Here is an 18472-nt window from a genome sequence, read left to right on the forward strand (position 1 = left end):
ATTTATTTAAAAATTCATCCTGATATAATAAGAGAGAGACATATAATCTAAATGATATGGTCAACTTATCTGTATTAATCAAAAGAGACAGAAGGATATCAAATTTAAAATAAAAATAAGTCAAATATTACTAGACCTTCAGCTTCTTGAGCACAGGGGCTGGGCCTTACTCACCACATGATCCCTAGAACTCAGCCCACAGACAACCACATAGACTCAATGGAATGAAGGAACAGATGATCTGGAGTTAGAATCAAGTTAGGGACAAATTTTTCCTCTTTTTGCTTTACTCTTCTCTTCCCTTTTTCATCTTTCTCTCAGCCTACCTCCGGGCTCTTTGTGACTTAGCTCTAATGTCTGAGGTAAGAATTATTGAAAACCCTTCAAGCTACTTTCTGTCAAGGACACAGATTACCTGGAATCCAAAAAAGAGGTGAACTAAACCCAGAAAAGGGTCTTCAGAGGCAGGATCTACTCTAGGGTTGTGCCATTAAAGACAGCTTCCTACTTTCCCAGCCTGGCCCACTGGTTGAGATTTTTGAGAGACTTTTTGGCTTCTGCACGGTCAATGGTTTGCTTCATTGGATTAGTGGACTTGGGCTGGTCTACTTCCTTGGCCCAATCAGTCATGGGAAGGGAGAATAGAATCAAGTCCCTTTGGGCTGATGGAAGAGAGTTTTATTGGTTTGCTTGGGCTGCCACAACAACGCACCACACACTGGGTGGCTTAAACAGCAGAAATTGATTTTTTTCACATTTCTGAAGCCAAAAGTCTAAGGTCAAAGTGTCGTTAGTACTGTTTCCTTCTGAGGACTGTGAAGGAAAGATCTATACCAGTCCTCTCTCCCTGGCTTGTAGATGGCTCTTTTCTCTTTGTGATTCACATTGTCTGACTTTTGTGTGTGCATGACTATATCCAAATTTTCTCTTCTTATTCATAGGACACCAATCATATTAGAGCCCACTCTAATACTCTCATTTAACCTTGCTTACCTTTGTGAAGATCTTATCTCTAAATATGATCACATTCTGAGATACTGAAGGATAGAACTTTAACCTATGAATTTTTTTTTGGTGGGGTGGGGACAAAATTCAGCCCATAACAGGTACATTCCTTAAACGGTAGTAAGAAAGCGCGAGCATTTCTTGTATTCCTGCTATTGAAAACGCTACTCTGGTCTATTATTTAGGGATAATAACTCCAGATGAATGCTCAGATAACCAACAGTAGATAAGGTCAAACACGATACTCCTATTATGTCCTATTGGACAAAATTACACTTCCTTTTAAAATAGAAATACTTGTTTTCAAAATACCAGAAAAGACTTTTTTTTTTTTTTTACAAAAAAGAGGACCATAAAATTTTTTTTATTATAATTCTTGATATTTATTAAGAAATCTAAATTACTTCTAACTTGATGTAAGAGTTCATCTACATTCCAGTTCATTTTCGAGGCATGTGTTGCATCTGGGGTATAGTAATTATTCCTGACACTGGAGCCTGGCCCTTGATGTTTCAGACCATGCTAACCCAAATCAGCATAAAAAGCTTCTTATGAAGCATACCAAATTAAGCTCATGTTCCGTTTTCAATTATTCATCATCCGCAGGGTAGTGGGAGTTGATGCCAGAGTCAACACAATGGAAACAAGGAGTCTAGGAGGACTCAGTGGCATGGAGCTGTGCAGTGGGCAGCAGAGAGAAGAGGTTACGACAGAATGAATATGCACTTCCAGCAGTCACTGTTGTTGCCTTTAAATCCTACTGGGCAGCCGCAGCCCTCCCCACCCCCGGTCAGTGGAGTCACAGTCCTCATAAACTATGCATCCACAGAGCAAATGACGGAGAAATATGAAAACAGAATGGGGAAAGATAGATGCAAGTGAACCATTTTGGAATGCTGCCTATATATGAATGGAAGGGTAGGGAAAGAACTTTATGGGAAGCTCACTATTCTAGGACAGCCCAAAAGCTTACATACCTTCCTCTGTACCCTGATGCCCTTATTTTTAATTAGAAGGAAGAAACTAATTCCAAGGTAAAGTTTTATATGCATATATAGACTTTATATGCATAAATATACACACACGTGTATGTGTATATATGTGTCTGTGCATTTACATACGCACACAGATACACATGTATATATGGATTCACTATTTCTATTTCACATTAACTGCTATTTCATTTAATCCTAAATTAGGAAAAGAAGGGTGTCTATGTAATAGAAAAGATCAGCTCAGATGGAGCACCAGCAGGTGACGGTACCTGGCATTACTCTTTTCTCAGGGCAACAGTGACACATATCCACCCCAGAGTGGGTCTTGCAAACTCCGCTGCCTCACTTGGCAGGAAACAAATAAACCTGTTGGTGATAAGACTGACCCACAAGGCTTTTCCACTGAAAAATAAAAGGGCAGTACTTTTTTTTTGCGCTGAAATTTGATAAACTATTTTTGTTTCTATTGAATTTAGTAAAAGCATTGCCGTGGACTGAATTGTGTGCCCCCCCAAAACTCATATATTGAAGCCCTAACTCCTAATATGATAGTATTTGGGGATGGGGTCTTTGGGAGATAATTAGATCTAGATGAGGTTATAGGGGTGAGACCCTCAGGATGGGATTAGTACCCTTATAAGAAGGGACACCAGAGAGCATGCTGTTTCTTCCTATCCTACATGCACATATACACATGTGCACGCATGTGCATACACATGCATAGCTCCTCCAGGAAAAGTCATGTGAATACACAATGAGACAAGGAGATGTCTGCAAGCCCTCATCAGAACCTGACCATGCTGGCCCTCTGACCTTGGGTTCCTGTCTCCCAAAACTCTAAGAAAATACATTTCTGCTCAAGCTACTCAGTCTATGGTATTTGCTTATTGCAGTTGAACAGAATAAGACAAATACAGTAAGCATATGGGTTGGGTTTTGAAAATCCAGAAGAGAGAAAATGTCAAAAAATCTTGGAATGGACTAGGTACTCTATGTTTTATCAATACACAGATAATAAGACCTCATTTCTTAATGAATGTGTAGGAGGGAGAAAGGAGTTTATTTATTACCTGAAAGTCTGAATGTGTTCCAGAAAAATGCATTTTCCCATTAAATTCATAATTATTCTACAAAGTACATTGTCTTTATGGCAGAAGATAAGCATAATTGGTTAAGTATGAAAACTTAGTCCTGTTTTGCTTTTCTTTCATTTCTTTTTTACAGTGGAAAGATGGAATGCAGATATTCCCTCCCCATTCATGACCCATCTTCCACATCCTGGGAGGGTTTATGGACTAAGTCCTTCTAGTCCTTAATGAAAAAGCAAACTTTTTGGTGTTGATTTTCCTTCTAATTAGGGTCAATTAGGAAATTAAACAAGAAAAGAGTGAAGAGATTTTCCTAAGCAGAGTGACTTGGAAGAAGAGAGGATTGAAACCCACCCACCCCTTGCTTCCCAGCCCATAAAGAAAGAGGGTCCCTTGGCTGGGGTGGGAGGGAGAGAGGACTGAGGTACTGGAGCAGGGTGCTTGGAACACTATGCCTTGGCAATATTCCTGCAGAGCTGACAGACCCAGAGACCCGTGGCTTGTTACATGGCTAGGGCCAGGAATCCTACCTCCAAAAATTCTCCACATTGATCAAGATGGCCTTAACATTCCCCTCAGCTGGTCTTAACTTTAAATAGGTTTCTTCTTAACTATTGGCCTCTAACCTCCTTTTTTTTTGTAGTAGCTACTTCAGAAAACTTGAAAAATTTTAAACTCTCTCTGCCTCTTTGAGATGTAAATCATCTCCCAGCTTCTTGCCAGTTTTACACTCAGGAATTTGTTTCTTAGAGACCTGCCTGCTACCCACTTGAAATGTAATCATCATGAAAGATAAGGCACCAATCTCCCAATCTTTGTGAGAGTGTAGGAGTCTTAGATAAGCACCATTTAGCAAACAGAGAAATCCTAATCACATTGACAAATTCTCTAAGCTAAAATCATTCTCCAGTACTTTTCCACTACCTCATCCCACACTTTAAAACTCTGGTTTTTTTGTTTCAACTAAGTTGAGTTCAATCTCTCTTTCCAATTGCAACAGTCCTGAGTGAAGTATTCCTTGCTTGGTTAACTTCTTCTGGTATAATTTTACTCTAAGAATATCCCAAGGCTAGAAGAAAAGAACAGGAGAAAGGACAGTGTAGACATCAACACGAACACATCAGCGGTGACCTGTGTGGAGACATGACTGGAGAAAGTCTCTTCTAACTCTTTGACATCACATGAAATACAACAGTGGAACAGAATGAGGGAAACTACGTGGTTAAGTTTCCTACCAGTCCAGCAGAATGGTTAAGATATCTAAGATAAATATGTATCTTATTTATTTTTTTGTTGCTGTTGCTATGGCCATGGTGCTTTGTTAGTGGAGAAATAAGAAAAGGAGGCTCAGATTCAGATAACGGATCAAGAGACATGAGGACAGTGTGGAGCCTAGGACATTTGAAATGCAGATGCCAAGAGAAGTCAAGGAGGTTAAGTGACAAGCTAGTTGATGAGAAGTAATAGCTTAGGAACATGGAGCAAGAGCTGATAAGAGATTGCAGGTAAAATAGATGATATACTAGGTCTGTTTGCATAGGGCATAGAACAATAGGGCACAGGAAATCCTGCTTAATTCTGGAAAATGGGAAAGACTTGAGCTAGAATTATTTTTAACATTACTCCTGTGCCACAATATCTTCATCTTAATAATGATGCTAATACCTAACAATTACGCAAGACTTTCTATAGTCCAAGACTGTGATTTACACTCCTATTTTCAGAATAATAAGAACTTCAGATAACGTAAGACTTAGAGCCTTCCTGAGACCACTACTGACTCAGTAGCTTTGAATCCTCTCTTTGCCTCTCCCTTCTCATCATATACTAATAAGTCCTGACAACCTCTAAAATAGTGGATTCCAGACACTTTTTTCCCATCTCTCACAGCCATCATCACCTCCCGAGTCACCTTCATCACTCCCTGAGGCGATTGCAAATTTTCCTTCCAGCCTTCCTATTCCCATACTTGTCTTTCCATGACCTGTTCTCCAAGGAGAAACATGAATAATTCTTTTTTTAAAAAAAATGTGTATTATATCATATTACTCAACGATTTAAAATCCTCCTGCGGCTTCCCATCACCCTTAGACTAAAATCATAATTCCTCACTGTGACACCATCTGCCTTCCGGCCATGTCTACAATTCCATTTCAGGTCTCTACCTCAGGAGAGTCTCATTTGCCATGTCCTCTGCACAGAATGCATTTTCATGAGCCTCTTTTTTATTTTCTTTTTTGGCCTCCTCACCATTCAGCCCTCAGCTTAAATGTCCTCTTGAGACCAGCCTTTCCTAACAATCTTAGCCAAAGAACCCAGTCGCTCTTTATTTCATGGCTCTTTCATTAGTACACTTCTGTCTGAAATTCTTATTATTTGTTTAATTATTTATTTTCTCTCCTCCCCATCAGAGAGCCCCATGAATACAGGGATTCTCGTTGTCTCTTGTTCACTGATACAAATACATCCCGAGGACCAGAGGGGAGCCCAAGCCACTCAACTGAGACTATTTTCACCGAGAAAACAAAAGCTATGGAAGTCAAGCCAAGTTTCGAATGACTGCCAAGTTTGTGCTATTGAAATCATGCTTTAATCCTTTATAATAGATCCCTATTTTATATATTTCATTTCCAAATTTGTGAGCATGGGATTTGAGGCTAACTCTGACCTTGCTCCTGCTGGCGCCGCCTCGCTTCATTGCTCAGCAATCGTCACTGGTTTCTCTCCTGCTCCAATACGTCGGCCATATGCATACAGAACTTGTGTTTCCTCGAAAGGGCTGCGGACACTTTCTGCTTGGGTTAACCCTCACACTTGGCTTGCCCCACAGGCTATTTTTCTCTTTCTTAACCTCGGTAAGTTTTATGCATTTTACAATCTCATCCTCAGTCTCCTCACTTCTTCCCTTTTCCCTGTCCAGGTTAGTTGTGACTCTGACACTTCTGTAACTGATGTCCCTATGCCCTCAAACCTTCCCATTCCAGGGCACACCAGCCCAACCTCCCTTTGTCGGAAGGCTTCTCCTGCTTCTCACACAGCAGGTGAACAAGGCTGGGAAATGAATGGTCTAGCCCCCCTGGTCTGAGGTGTGTGATCCATACTGTTTGCCTGTGTTCCCCGACAGGCGTAATCCCAGTGGCTCACGGTGGCGCCTTGCTTTTTCGCGCGTCCTTCCTTTCTCGCTTCCTCATTTCCGTGCTGGAAATGTCCATTTCCACTCCCCCAATAAATTCTTTTTCCTCAAATCCTTATGTTAGGTTTGCGTTTTGGGGAAACAAGACTAGGAGAGGATCTTAGAGTACTCATCACACTGTATTACAATTATCTACTTGCTTTCGACCTTGCTGGAGTGCTTTTGAGAGCTGGGACTGCATTTTTATCTGTATTCTCTGCACTTAGCAGAAAGGACGCACCTAGTAAGCATGCAGTAAGTGTTCAGCAAATCAGTGAATGGTGCTTAATAGATACCTGATGAGCTGAACTAGAAAATAGGATTTCCTACTCTAGGAAGGAAGGAGACAGATATTTCTCACATGGCTTGGTTTCGAGGATTCTTTTCAGTTTCTTGAAGTTTCTGCCATATACTTCTGTTAGTAGAGATTTGTAGAATAATTTTTTCCCGGCTCTGATTTTGTTCATTCCTTTGTACTGATTATTCATAATATAAAATTTAGCAGCTCCCAGTGTCCTGGGCTGGTCTTCAGCAATGAACAAATATGCTGAGATTAATGTCAGAAATTCCATTTCCTAGAATGTACAGCATAGCCATTGCTTCAGGGTTGTGCATTTTGCGTTTCCTTTTAATTCTCAGAAATCGTCTCTCTTCTTTATTTTAATTTCGGCTATTGTAATGTAATTAATTCAGAAAAAATTTTAGAGAAAAACCATGTTCTTTTTTATGGTAGCCATTTTGGACTTTATTCTTGTTAGGTATCACCAGGCCCTATGCATGGAGATTAGTTATTATAGCATCAACATAGCATCTCTTAAAAAAAAAATTAAAAAAAAAACTAAAATAAAAAGTACAAGAAAATGGGGGTGCCTGGGTGGCTCAGTTGGCTGAGTGTCCGACTCTTGATTTCAGCTCAAGTCATGATCCTGGGATCCTGGGATGCAGCCCAGCATTGGGCTCCCACTCCGGGGGGAGTCTGCTTGTCTCTGCTCCCTCTGCCCCTTCCCCTGCTTGTTCATGTGTACTAGCAGTCTCTCTCTCTCTCTCTCTCTCAAGTAAAATAAATAAATAAATCTTGAAAAAAAAATCCAAGAAAATGGTATCCTCAATTGTCCATTGGAACAGAAATATTTTTTAAATATCTATTTGTTCTCTTCTTGTGATAGACTGCATTCTATAGGGATTAAAACTAGATCTGTGCTAGAAGAGATTAGCCTGATTCCCTCCTTGTTTCAACACTTACGTTCCCTTTCCCTGGTGTTCTGTTCTTTGATTATGCCAGTCTTATGATTCCATATTTAAACTATTTTTGAAATTTCCGAATAAAATTTCTCTTCTGTATTCCTAACTCCACTTTAGACTTTGCAACTATTGTTTAGGAAATACTTACTGTTCCCCTTGCCCAGCACAAAGAGTGAACATTCTTGTTCTATCAATATTGGACTTGACTAAGTGCTTCGCAGCGGGTTATCAGTGAATGTGATCCATCCCTTACCCAATCAGAGGCTTTGCATGGGCTTGGTGGTTTGGCTCAGTCAGTCTCTTTAACTACTGTCTTTGCCCTGAGAAAGTGAGAAGGTAGTGCCCCAGGGCTTGCTGCCCTTTGACCTGGGATCTGGAATGGGAGACAAAGGAAGCCAACCTAGACTTGTTCTTTAGTCTAAAATGGAGCCACCACAGCCCACCCCTAGGATCTGTGAATGAGACATCAGTTTATGTTGGCAGCCACTGAAATATTTGTGGGATTGCTTATTATACAGCATCATCACTCCAAATCAGACAAATGCGGCAAATGTCCATGCAAATAAGTTAAACAGTGAAAATTTTCATACTCCAAGGTTGGTTTGATATTTAGCAAGTTTATTATCTATTTTCACTATGACTCAGAATTCAAAAATTAATGTCCTAAAACAACACTAATAAACATAAAGGCAGCACTTCAAAAGAGACCAAGTGAGATTTCACTTTGTATTTCTTCTTAAAGTCTGAGCTATTCTATTTATCTATTTATGCATTCTCATACTTGAAAATGGAGCTAAATAATTTTCCCAAAAGTATCATAACTTCTTAAAACAATTAGCTCTTTGGTTATTTTTACCAGAGTGCTTATGAGACTAAAGTGGGCACTCAAGTCATATAGACTACAAGCTGTGGGAGGGACTAGAAAATTTACCTTTCCTTGTATTCATGGCTTTTGCACTGTGATGAACACATTGTAGGTGATGTGTAAGCATGTAATTAAATTTAACTGAAGCACCTTGACACAATTCTACTCTGAATGCTCCGTTAACCCCTGGGGTTGCAAAAACCTCATGGTAGAACAACTTGACTATAGGCCTTCCAGATAACAGTTCTATGATTCAGCTGTGCCTTCCTTTTAAAGCATCGAAAATGATTATTAAGGCTTTTATTTATTCAAAAAATAAATATATTTCAATCATCAACCTAGCCTGGGTATCAGTGTCCCTAACCCCAAGGAGTCCATGGTCCAGTTAAATAGATAATATTAACATGAATCAGGAGAAAGGTAAGAGATGTTTTGTTGCCCATCATTGAGGACAGTGTGTTTTATTTCCTTTCCATGCCAGGAGAGAGAATCAATAGCATGGTAATTATGCTCATTATTGTGAAAAAAGAGTTTTCAACACATAGCTTGATTCTGCTCAAGCTAATTCTGATGATAATTTTTCTTGACCATTCATCGCCATTTTAGCTTCTAGCAATGGTGCCAGTAATGTTAACATCTGTTTGAAGAAAGGATATGAAAATGTTCTATTGAATTATGGAATATTAGACCATTTCCCCAAGAAATTCAGTTTCAGAATACATGCCTGCATTGCTTATTTCTCATTGAACGACATCACACTTTGCTTGTTTCAGGCCTTAATTCAATAGACTTGATCAGGGAAATAACCCTTATAGCTAATTCAAGAATAAATTTTGTATTTTCCTGCTGACAAAAGGCCTTCAAACTTGAATTCTAACATTCCTGAGACCCTGTTAATTCTAACAGGGAAGTCCTTATGAGACTTATTCTATTACAGAACTCAGCAAACTATGATTTCTTGGCAAAATACACCTACAGCAGGCTTTTTTTTTTTTTTTAGGTATAATTAACACATATCATTATATTTGTTCCAAGTATACAACATAATGATCTGATATTTGTATATATTGCAAAATGATCACCACAGTTAGTCTAGTTAACATCTGGCCATTGTTTGTTTTTGTAAGTAAAGTTTTATTGGAATATGACTATGTTTTTTAGTTTATGTTTTGCCTAACACAGAAACAATATGGCCTGCAAACCTAAAATTATTTCTGTGTGCCTCATTATAGAAAAATGTTCTGACTCCTCTCTAAGTTATATCGTGATCAATGACAGGCTATGATTTTTTTGTATTATTATCTGAAATCTGAGTTAGGCATATCCCCTACCCCCCATATTCCCTGATTTGGATCTGAATTACTAAAGCTTTAGAGGTAAAATAATACATTTATTTGAAAGGCCTTTTGTTAAGAGATGAGGGGGACTTTTGTCATGTTGTTTATTTATTCCTTCAGCAGGCCAGAAAGTGTCAGGTCTTTTATTTCCACTCTGGAAATGTTTTTTTGTTCATTTGTTTGTTTATTAAAGAGAGAGAGAATGCAGGATTGGGGGGGTAGAGAGGGACAGGGAGTCGGAGGAGAAAATAATCTCAAGCCGACTGTGCTAAGCCTGGAGCCCCAAGGGTGGCTCATTCTCATCACCCTGAGATGGTGACCTGAGCTGAAACCAAGAGTGGGCGCTTAACTGACAGAGCCACTGGGGTGTCCCCCTGGAAATCTTGATGGAAAATGTGTATTTACATATTAAAGAAAAATGTTAGTATATGTTGGGTAGTTGGAGGATGGAAAAAATTTTCAAATAATGGTGAGTCTCTTATATCCCCTTTAAATATTTTCAGGACATCCTTTTTAAAAATATGGTAACTGTGGATAAACAAGGAAGGAAGAAGAATACTGAATTAAAAAAAGAAAGAAAGAAAGAAACCGCTACAACTTATTCTGTTACTCTTCCAAAATAGTTTTCCTGCACATTCTGATTTTAATGGGTTTCTATAGTATCTACTGATGCCTTCTATCTCTGAACTAAAGCATGTATTATCTTTACAAGGACAACTAGTAATTGTCCAGATTATTGATGTTACTTAGCCTGAAAAGAGAGTAAGAGTGAATTTTGACTCGCTGTTTGTTCATGTTCTTTTATTTATAAGATGCTGTCATGATTATTTGAAAAATACAAAAAGTGAACCACATCTGTTAGTTTTGAGTGGGCACAGCTGGAAGTTCCTTAGTTTATGTACCAAACTTTTTATATGGGAATGATTTTTAGTTGCCTATTCCGTCTGTATTTATGCAAATTACAGTGTTATTTATAAGTAAGTAAATAATCATTTCTAAGACAACATCTGCACTACTGTCTGATTATTAAACACCTGCAAAGTCAGCTTGCTCTGAATGGAAGTCCATATACTGCTTGAATCAGACCACAGCTTGAAATAAATTTCAACCATTTGTGTGCTTATTGATCTCGATCTTAATTTGAGACATTTATTTATTGGTGATCAGTCTTAGATATGCCTTTTATTTAAGAGTATTTTCGGATCTCCCAAATATAAAAATCTGATGTGATGAGAACTAAAGAAAGAGAAATTTTAATTCCCAAATCCCACATCTCTTACCAAGTTTGTGACCTTGTGACCATGTGACTTAACTTCTTAGCTCCTCTTCCTTCATCTGTGAAGTAGGGATCACAAGCGCTGATCTTGCATGGATTTTCTGAGGGGGAAGTAAGAAAATGTGTGGTAAGTCACGAACACTGTCCGATGCACAGTTAGGTATGTGATCATTAGTGCTTCTCTTTCTTTACATTTCTGTGACACATTCTGAAGCGTAACTGCCCTTTCCTCCAGCCATCCAAAAATACTAGAAAATGGCTTATTTAGAGACAGAAAAAGAATGCTTGAGGAGGTTTGAAGCTATGTCTAGAACTACTAGAATTAACTTTTTCAAACTCACAATAATTCTTTTTGGAAAACAATGAAAATTGGAAGAAAAATAGTAGTGGAGGTAGAAGTTACACATTTCAATATTTGACTGCCCTGTAGGTAAAAGGAAGAAGCTGTGAATAAATTATTTTGGAGACTACTCATGCCACAAATATAATGCCATACACTAACATACCATATATCTAAAGATTTTGTCAGACATTAAAACACAACTTAAAAATTATACTAATTTTAGTTTTATCTCTAGCATTAGTATTTCTGCCCGCCAAATAAGTTGTAAACATGGTGATGACAGGAAATTGGATGAAAGTGAATTTATAATACATTAAAAGTTATTTCCGTTCAGTATCTGTAGGGTTTAATGAGATCGATTTTACTTAATCCATCTCCTATATTTACTTCTTAAACAACCCACTAGCCAATTATGGTGAAATCTTTATTGCTGTTTTTCTAACTCCTCTATTGATCATTCTTCTATCTGTGGTGCTACCACATCTATCTCATTTATTAATTTTTTCCACTCCAGTCAATGCTGGCCTCTGTTCATTAGCAGCAATGTCTGTGGACTTGAAAGCAAAAAAGCTGGGTTCTCATCTTTTCTTTGCCACCAATTAGTCATATAGCTGGAGAAATCTCTGATACTCTCCAGGCCTCCAATTCCCTCTTTTGTTGGGCCCTTAGGGATTCAGAGAGTTGTGGATTAGTTGAAGAAATAGTGGACCACAAGTCAGCTGTTGTGAAATGTAGCTCTGTGTGACCTTAGGCAATTTAATTAATCCAGCTGGACTTCAGTTTTCTCATTTGCAAACTTTCATGAAAACATTTCTCACAGTTACTGGTGCCATGCCTAACAACTGAGTATCGGGTCTATAAATGATCCATGCCGAATAGGTAGACTGCCCTGACTGATAGTTTCCTTTATTTAAAGGGTTATACATCATTTGGTCTGCCTCGTCTGGGCATCATACTTAAACAATTTTTTAAAATTTAAGTATAATCAATGCAATGTTCATTAGTTTCAGGCGTACAACATATGTTATAGGATGCTGACCACAAGTGTAGCTACCTTCTGTCACCATGTAATGCTATTACAGTATCATTGACTGTATTCCCCATGCTGTGACTTTTGTTCCATAACTTATACATTCTATAACTGGAAGCCTCTATTGCCCTTCACCCATATAAACATTTCCATATTTTTTCTAACGCATATTATTTTTAAATTGTTCTATTAGTATTTACTATTAATTTTCCCTATCACTTAGTTCTCTCATTCTATTTATATCTATCTATCTATCTATCTATCTATATATATATATAGAGAGAGAGAGAGAGAGAGAAAGAGGAGAGAGAGAATCTCAGGCAAGCTCCATGCCCAGTGAGGTACCCAACATGGGGCTCCATCTCACGACCCTGAGAATATGACCTGGGCCAAAATCAAGAGTCAGATGCCTGAGTTAGCCACCCAGGCACCCCTTTATTGTTTTATTTGAATATAGTTGACACACACTGTTAGATTAGTTTCAGGTATACAACATACTTATTGAACAAACTTCTACTTATGCTCTGCTCACCACAAGTGAAACTACCATCAGTCCCCATGCAATGCTACTACAATATCATTGACTATGTTCCTTATGCTGTATCTTTTATTCCCATGACTTACTCATTCTATAACTGGAAGCCTGTGTCTCCCTTGTCCCTTCACCCATTTTGCCCAACCCCCCCCCCCCCCATCCCTCTACTCTGGGCAACCAATAGAATAAACTAAGAGTTTATTTATTTATAGGTCTGATTCTGCTTTTTGTTATTTTTTCAAGATTCCACTTATGAGTGAAATCATATAGTATTCGTCTCTCTCAGTGTGACTTATTTCATTTAGTGTAATACCCTCTAGGTCCATCCATGTTTTCACAAATGTCATGATCTCATCTTTCTTGTGGCTGCATCATATTCCATTGTACATAAGTCACATAATTTTTAGAATGGCAAGATAAGAAATTGACAATAATCAAACCACACTCTGAAATGAGAGTTATATGCATTTGCTATACAAGGAACAAAATACTTCATATTGAAGCAAGTGGTTACAAGTACATTTAATGAGATTCTGTCATAAAATTCTTGACCTCTCTAAGGAAGTGTGTTTGCTATTGAGTATGGAGCTGTATTTTCCTCTGTCTGCCACACTACCCTTTCCCATGCCAGTCCATGTTGCAGTGCTTCTTCCCATTGTGCTAAATTTCTAAATATCACTTGTAGAGAAGTTCTTGGTTTTTCTGTTAGCAATTGCTCAGTGGTTAGATTTTTTTTTTTTTAAAGATTTTATTTATTTATCAGAGAGAGAGGGGGAGAGAGCGAGCACAGGCAGACAGAATGGCAGGCAGAGGCAGAGGGAGAAGCAGGCTCCCTGCTGAGCAAGGAGCCCGATGTGGGACTCGATCCCAGGACACTGGGATCATGACCTGAGCCGAAGGCAGCTGCTCAACCAACTGAGCCACCCAGGCGTCCCAGTGGTTAGATTTTAATAAGAAATTTCATACCAAATGACTCACTAAAGATGTTTGCTTTTGCCTATATTCTGTAAAAGATTTTGTATTTCTGAGAATTTTGCTGATGTTTTCATGATGTTTCCTACTATAAGTTGCCTCATGTATCAACTTATAGTAGGATTTGGGGAGCATACCATCACACCATCTATTTGGTTGCAAGAGAACTTAAGAGATGGAGACCTATCTGAAAGTACTCCTTCATTGGTAGAGTAATGATCTCATGGTCATCCCTAGGAGATATCCTTCCCGGATTGTAGTGGCCTGAGGCTTTTTAAATTTACTTTCATGTTATATTTGCTGTTGTATAGGTGTAATTTAGTTTCCATAAATGCTGGTCATGTCTACTGCTTGGGCAGAGATTAAGTCCACATCCCCCGAGAGCTCCCATCCTGGTCTCTTACACTCTGGGTCATTATATATCTGCCAACTTATACCTATAGCTATAAATCTAACTGCCTGAGGAGTAAGTACCAGACTACCAGGGAAAGCCTGCTAAAATTACCCAGGGCCTGCTAAAATTACCCGAACCAGCCAACCCAAAGCCTGATTATTCTGCCTCACTTGTTTCTTCCCATAGAAACCACTATAAAAGTGCTTGCATATAGTTCCCCTCTCTTCCTCTACCTCTTGACTAAACCCCAGTGGTCTTGCATGGTGTGTTGTGCTCTCCTCAGGGAACTGTGAGTATAACAAAACTCTAAGACATTTTCTGGTTTCTCTCTCTGAGCTGCATCTGGCCTCACCATACTTCATCCAAGGTAATATGGTTAAAACAATTGGTCATATATGTTTCAAGTTTTCTCAAAGATTATACTTCTTATCAGTCACCCCAATAAGTATTGAGAAAGGGAAGAAAAAGGAAATGATGCAATAGCAAGGAAATTTGCCATATCTTAACAGATCCTCAGAAGTTTCCAGGTAAATATCTGGAACAATTTTATGTAAACATAGTTTGTGCTGGAGCAGACTATTAGAGATTACATTGGATTTGCTGGACATTTTTCAAAAGGTTTGTTTTTATTTCATCATTTCTAGCATTTGAAGATTCATTCTGTTGACATTATTTAAGGTCCCTAAACTTATTCACTACCAACTATTCTCTTGAAAAACTACTCCGAGGTAGAAAAATCTAAACCTTCATTAAATTGTAGAGATGAGATGATTAGCTTTGGTTACTTTGAACTCACCTGGGTTCCCAGCTCAGGAGCCTGTGGCTATATCTTGTAACTCATTTCAGATAGCTGGAGAGTTCATTTCATCCCTGGTGTTTGTGTAGCATTTCAAGGACCCGATCATTTTCTCTAGTGTTATTATAATCTGAAGTAGGATTGGGCACAATTTTTCCGTAAATATGTCATATACACTAGCTGTTCTCTAAACTCAAGAATGAGGTAATGTTGGGAAAAACAAAAAGAAGAAAAAAGGGAGGCAAGAAATAGGAAGAAGGAATTCCTGTTTGTTGCAGTATATTTTTAATAGTGAGAAATAGTGTCCCCTGGTTATATAATTCTGATTACATAAAAATGGCACTTTGTTGGTCTTGAGCAGTATCTACACACATACTTGAAATAAAATTAAGAATTCAAATACATTCTTTGACTTATTTATCTCATTCTATGTCCTCTCCCCTTAATTTTCTCCCCAAGAGATTTGGTTCTATTCTCCATTTTCCTTCATTTATATATATAGCAACTGGTATATAATTTTTAAAACAAGTTAATGCGAGACAAATGGTGTCACTAAACTTACTACTGACCAAAATTTCACGGTACAGTTAAAAAAACTAACCCTCAGAGGAAAAAAAATAACACTACTCTAAAATCTTTGTAATACAATCGATAATTTAGAGTTACCATAAATGAAGCACTTTTGAATTTATTCAAGACAAATCTTGTCACTGTAGTCTATGAGCACCTGATGGGCCATTCATCAATAATTAATCCAAAAAAAAAAAAAAGATTCCAGTTGGTGAATTCAAACTGAAATTTTCTCTCTAATTAGTGTACTATAGAAATGGGTATTTCCTACTCTCATTGTATATTCTTGAATATGCATAAAAAGATACTAATGAAAATTACTTAAATGGCTTAACAATACTGAATGGTGCTAATTGGACTAAATTTTACATGCCTGGATTCATTTAATAAAATATTTCCTGTGCATATAAAATAAGAATCAGTTTCCCAAACCCATATCTACTGCATAGCTCATACCTCAAGAATCTTGTTTTAAGTAGTGGGTCATGTTAGCAAGAACCGAAAAGACCACTTATTAGCCGACAGATTTTATGACTGGCTTTTTTTACTTTCTTTGAATCTTCCAGGTCCATCCAAAGGATAGTATCTTGTGTTTCTCCCTTTGGGCCCATGGGTGGAGATGCAGGCTGTGACAAGATCCTGGAGAAGTAGCTTGCTCTTATCTTCTGACTCTCAGTCACTGTTTCCATCTCGTGGGTCTGAGAGGGCTAGCCTTCTTTGCTTCACATCCACAGTTTCTGTGATTGTATGTCAAAAGTTCCATCACACATATAGACCAGTTTCTACAAGTATGAAGCTGACCCAGTTTTATTTAGGTGTCTACCTGTGGGCCAAACGACCATTTCTAAGGAGTTAGTGGCATAGGGTGTCAACTTGATGCTGGGTCATATCCTAAGGTCTGGGTGGGGGGACGCTCCCAGAGATAGAAGTGCAAAACAAATTAAATTCACAACCTAAAGTTGTCCATAATAAAATATCCATTTCTCATTTCCCAGTATTCTGCCTATAGCATTTACTTCCAGGTGAAGAAGAAGGCAGTAGCTCTAAAGCAGATATTTTATTTAGATATTATTATAAACATCAAATATTTTGTTCCAGAGCTGGTTTGTGTTGAGAGAAAGCAGCCTATTTTTCTGATGTACAAAGTACTAATTAAGTGGTGAATCATCTGACTATTTGCCATCTCTTTCCAAAACCAGTCCCTGTAGGATCAATAATGTTGCATTGACTGTAATTTCTTAGATTGTTCCTAGGACAAGTGTTTGTCTTAAAACTTAAAAACTGCAGAAAAGAAACGGACTGGATTGTACCTGGCTGGATCCCATCTTTTGATATTTTTAAATATCAGGAGGAAAACCTTCTGTTTTTAAAGTTGGTTGCACTAATCCGTATCTTTATCTAGAGTAAGGCCAAATAAATGTAGTGATCATGTCATAAAATTTTTAGATACAGAGAAGGAATATTTGATTTTTCAGAGAATTTTGGAGTGGGTCAGTAAGCACAGAGCTAGTGGTCAATTTTTTTTTTTTCCCAGAATAAATTGACTGAAGGTACCTGGAGTTAGCTTGGGAATCTCACCTTAAAGAAAATATAGTAGGCCCCATAGCAGAATAACTTAAATTCTTACTTAATATACGAAGAACGTAGAAATTTCTCTTTGTACCATTACCAGCATCCCACACATGTTGCAGGAAAGCACAGGTGCTCAGAGCTTGGACTTGGCATCACATAGACCTGAGCTGGAGTCCTGTTTCTATGTCTTTCTGTTCATCATCAACACTTAATCACTCGGTGGCTAGTCCCATGCTGGCCAATAACTTGGACTCTTTGAACCTCAATCTTCTCATCTATAAAATGTAAAAGGCTTACACTGTGGATTATATTAATGTTGATAAAAGACTTATTATAGGGATCTTGGATTGGATTGGATTAACACTCAACTGAAAAGACTAACATTTACTGAGTACTTCCGATAGGCCAGACACCATTCTGTGAACCTTACGTAGTAGTCATCTAATCCTCACAACAATCCTAGGAGGGAGGTACTACTACTATTCCTGTTTTAAGATGAGGAAATTGAGGCATAGAGAGGTTCAGGATAACCTGGTTGGCAGTGACGAAGGATTTGAATGCAGGCAGACTGACCAACATCTGTGATCTTAACATGATGCCAGGCAACCTTCTCAGTGAATATTAGCTATTACTGTCAGTATTTTTCTTGTTCTTGTTGCTTCTATTGCCTGAAAATCAGAGCACAAAGTAACATGCACTCACACACTAAAGCATAGTTAGTTAATTTGAGAAAGAGGCAAACCAAGGGCAACTAAGTTTGATATATCCAGAAAAGGGCATCTCGTTATATTAGTGTATCTGTAAGGATATTTAATGTGAGTATAGGTTGAACTTTCCTCTGCTTTCATTCTGCTTTTAAAATATCCTAGAGGGGCTCCTGTGTGGCTCAGTCAGTTAAGTGTGCAACTTTTGATTTTGGCTCAGGTCATGATCCCAGGATTATGAGATTGAGTCCTGAGCTGAGTGCAGAGTCTGCTTGAGATTCTCTCTCCCTTTACCTATGCCCCTCCCCCTGCTCACACACATACTCTTTCTCAAATAAATAAGTGAAATCTCTGAAAAAATGTCCTAGAACCTTCAGAACTGCCTTTGATTGTTCCAAATGCCAGTGATGGCTGTGCTGCTCAACTGCCTCTTGCCCCTTAATTACTTCTAATCTCTGTTCATCATCAACACTCTTAATCCCTTGGTGACATACGTATCAACCATATACTGGAGTGAAAGATAGCTAGTTGACTAGTTAAGCCACTAAGGTAGATTAGCTGATAGACTCCCAAAGA

Source organism: Mustela lutreola, chromosome 3 (assembly GCF_030435805.1).
Source record: "Mustela lutreola isolate mMusLut2 chromosome 3, mMusLut2.pri, whole genome shotgun sequence".
In the NCBI taxonomy this organism is placed as follows: domain Eukaryota; kingdom Metazoa; phylum Chordata; class Mammalia; order Carnivora; family Mustelidae; genus Mustela; species Mustela lutreola.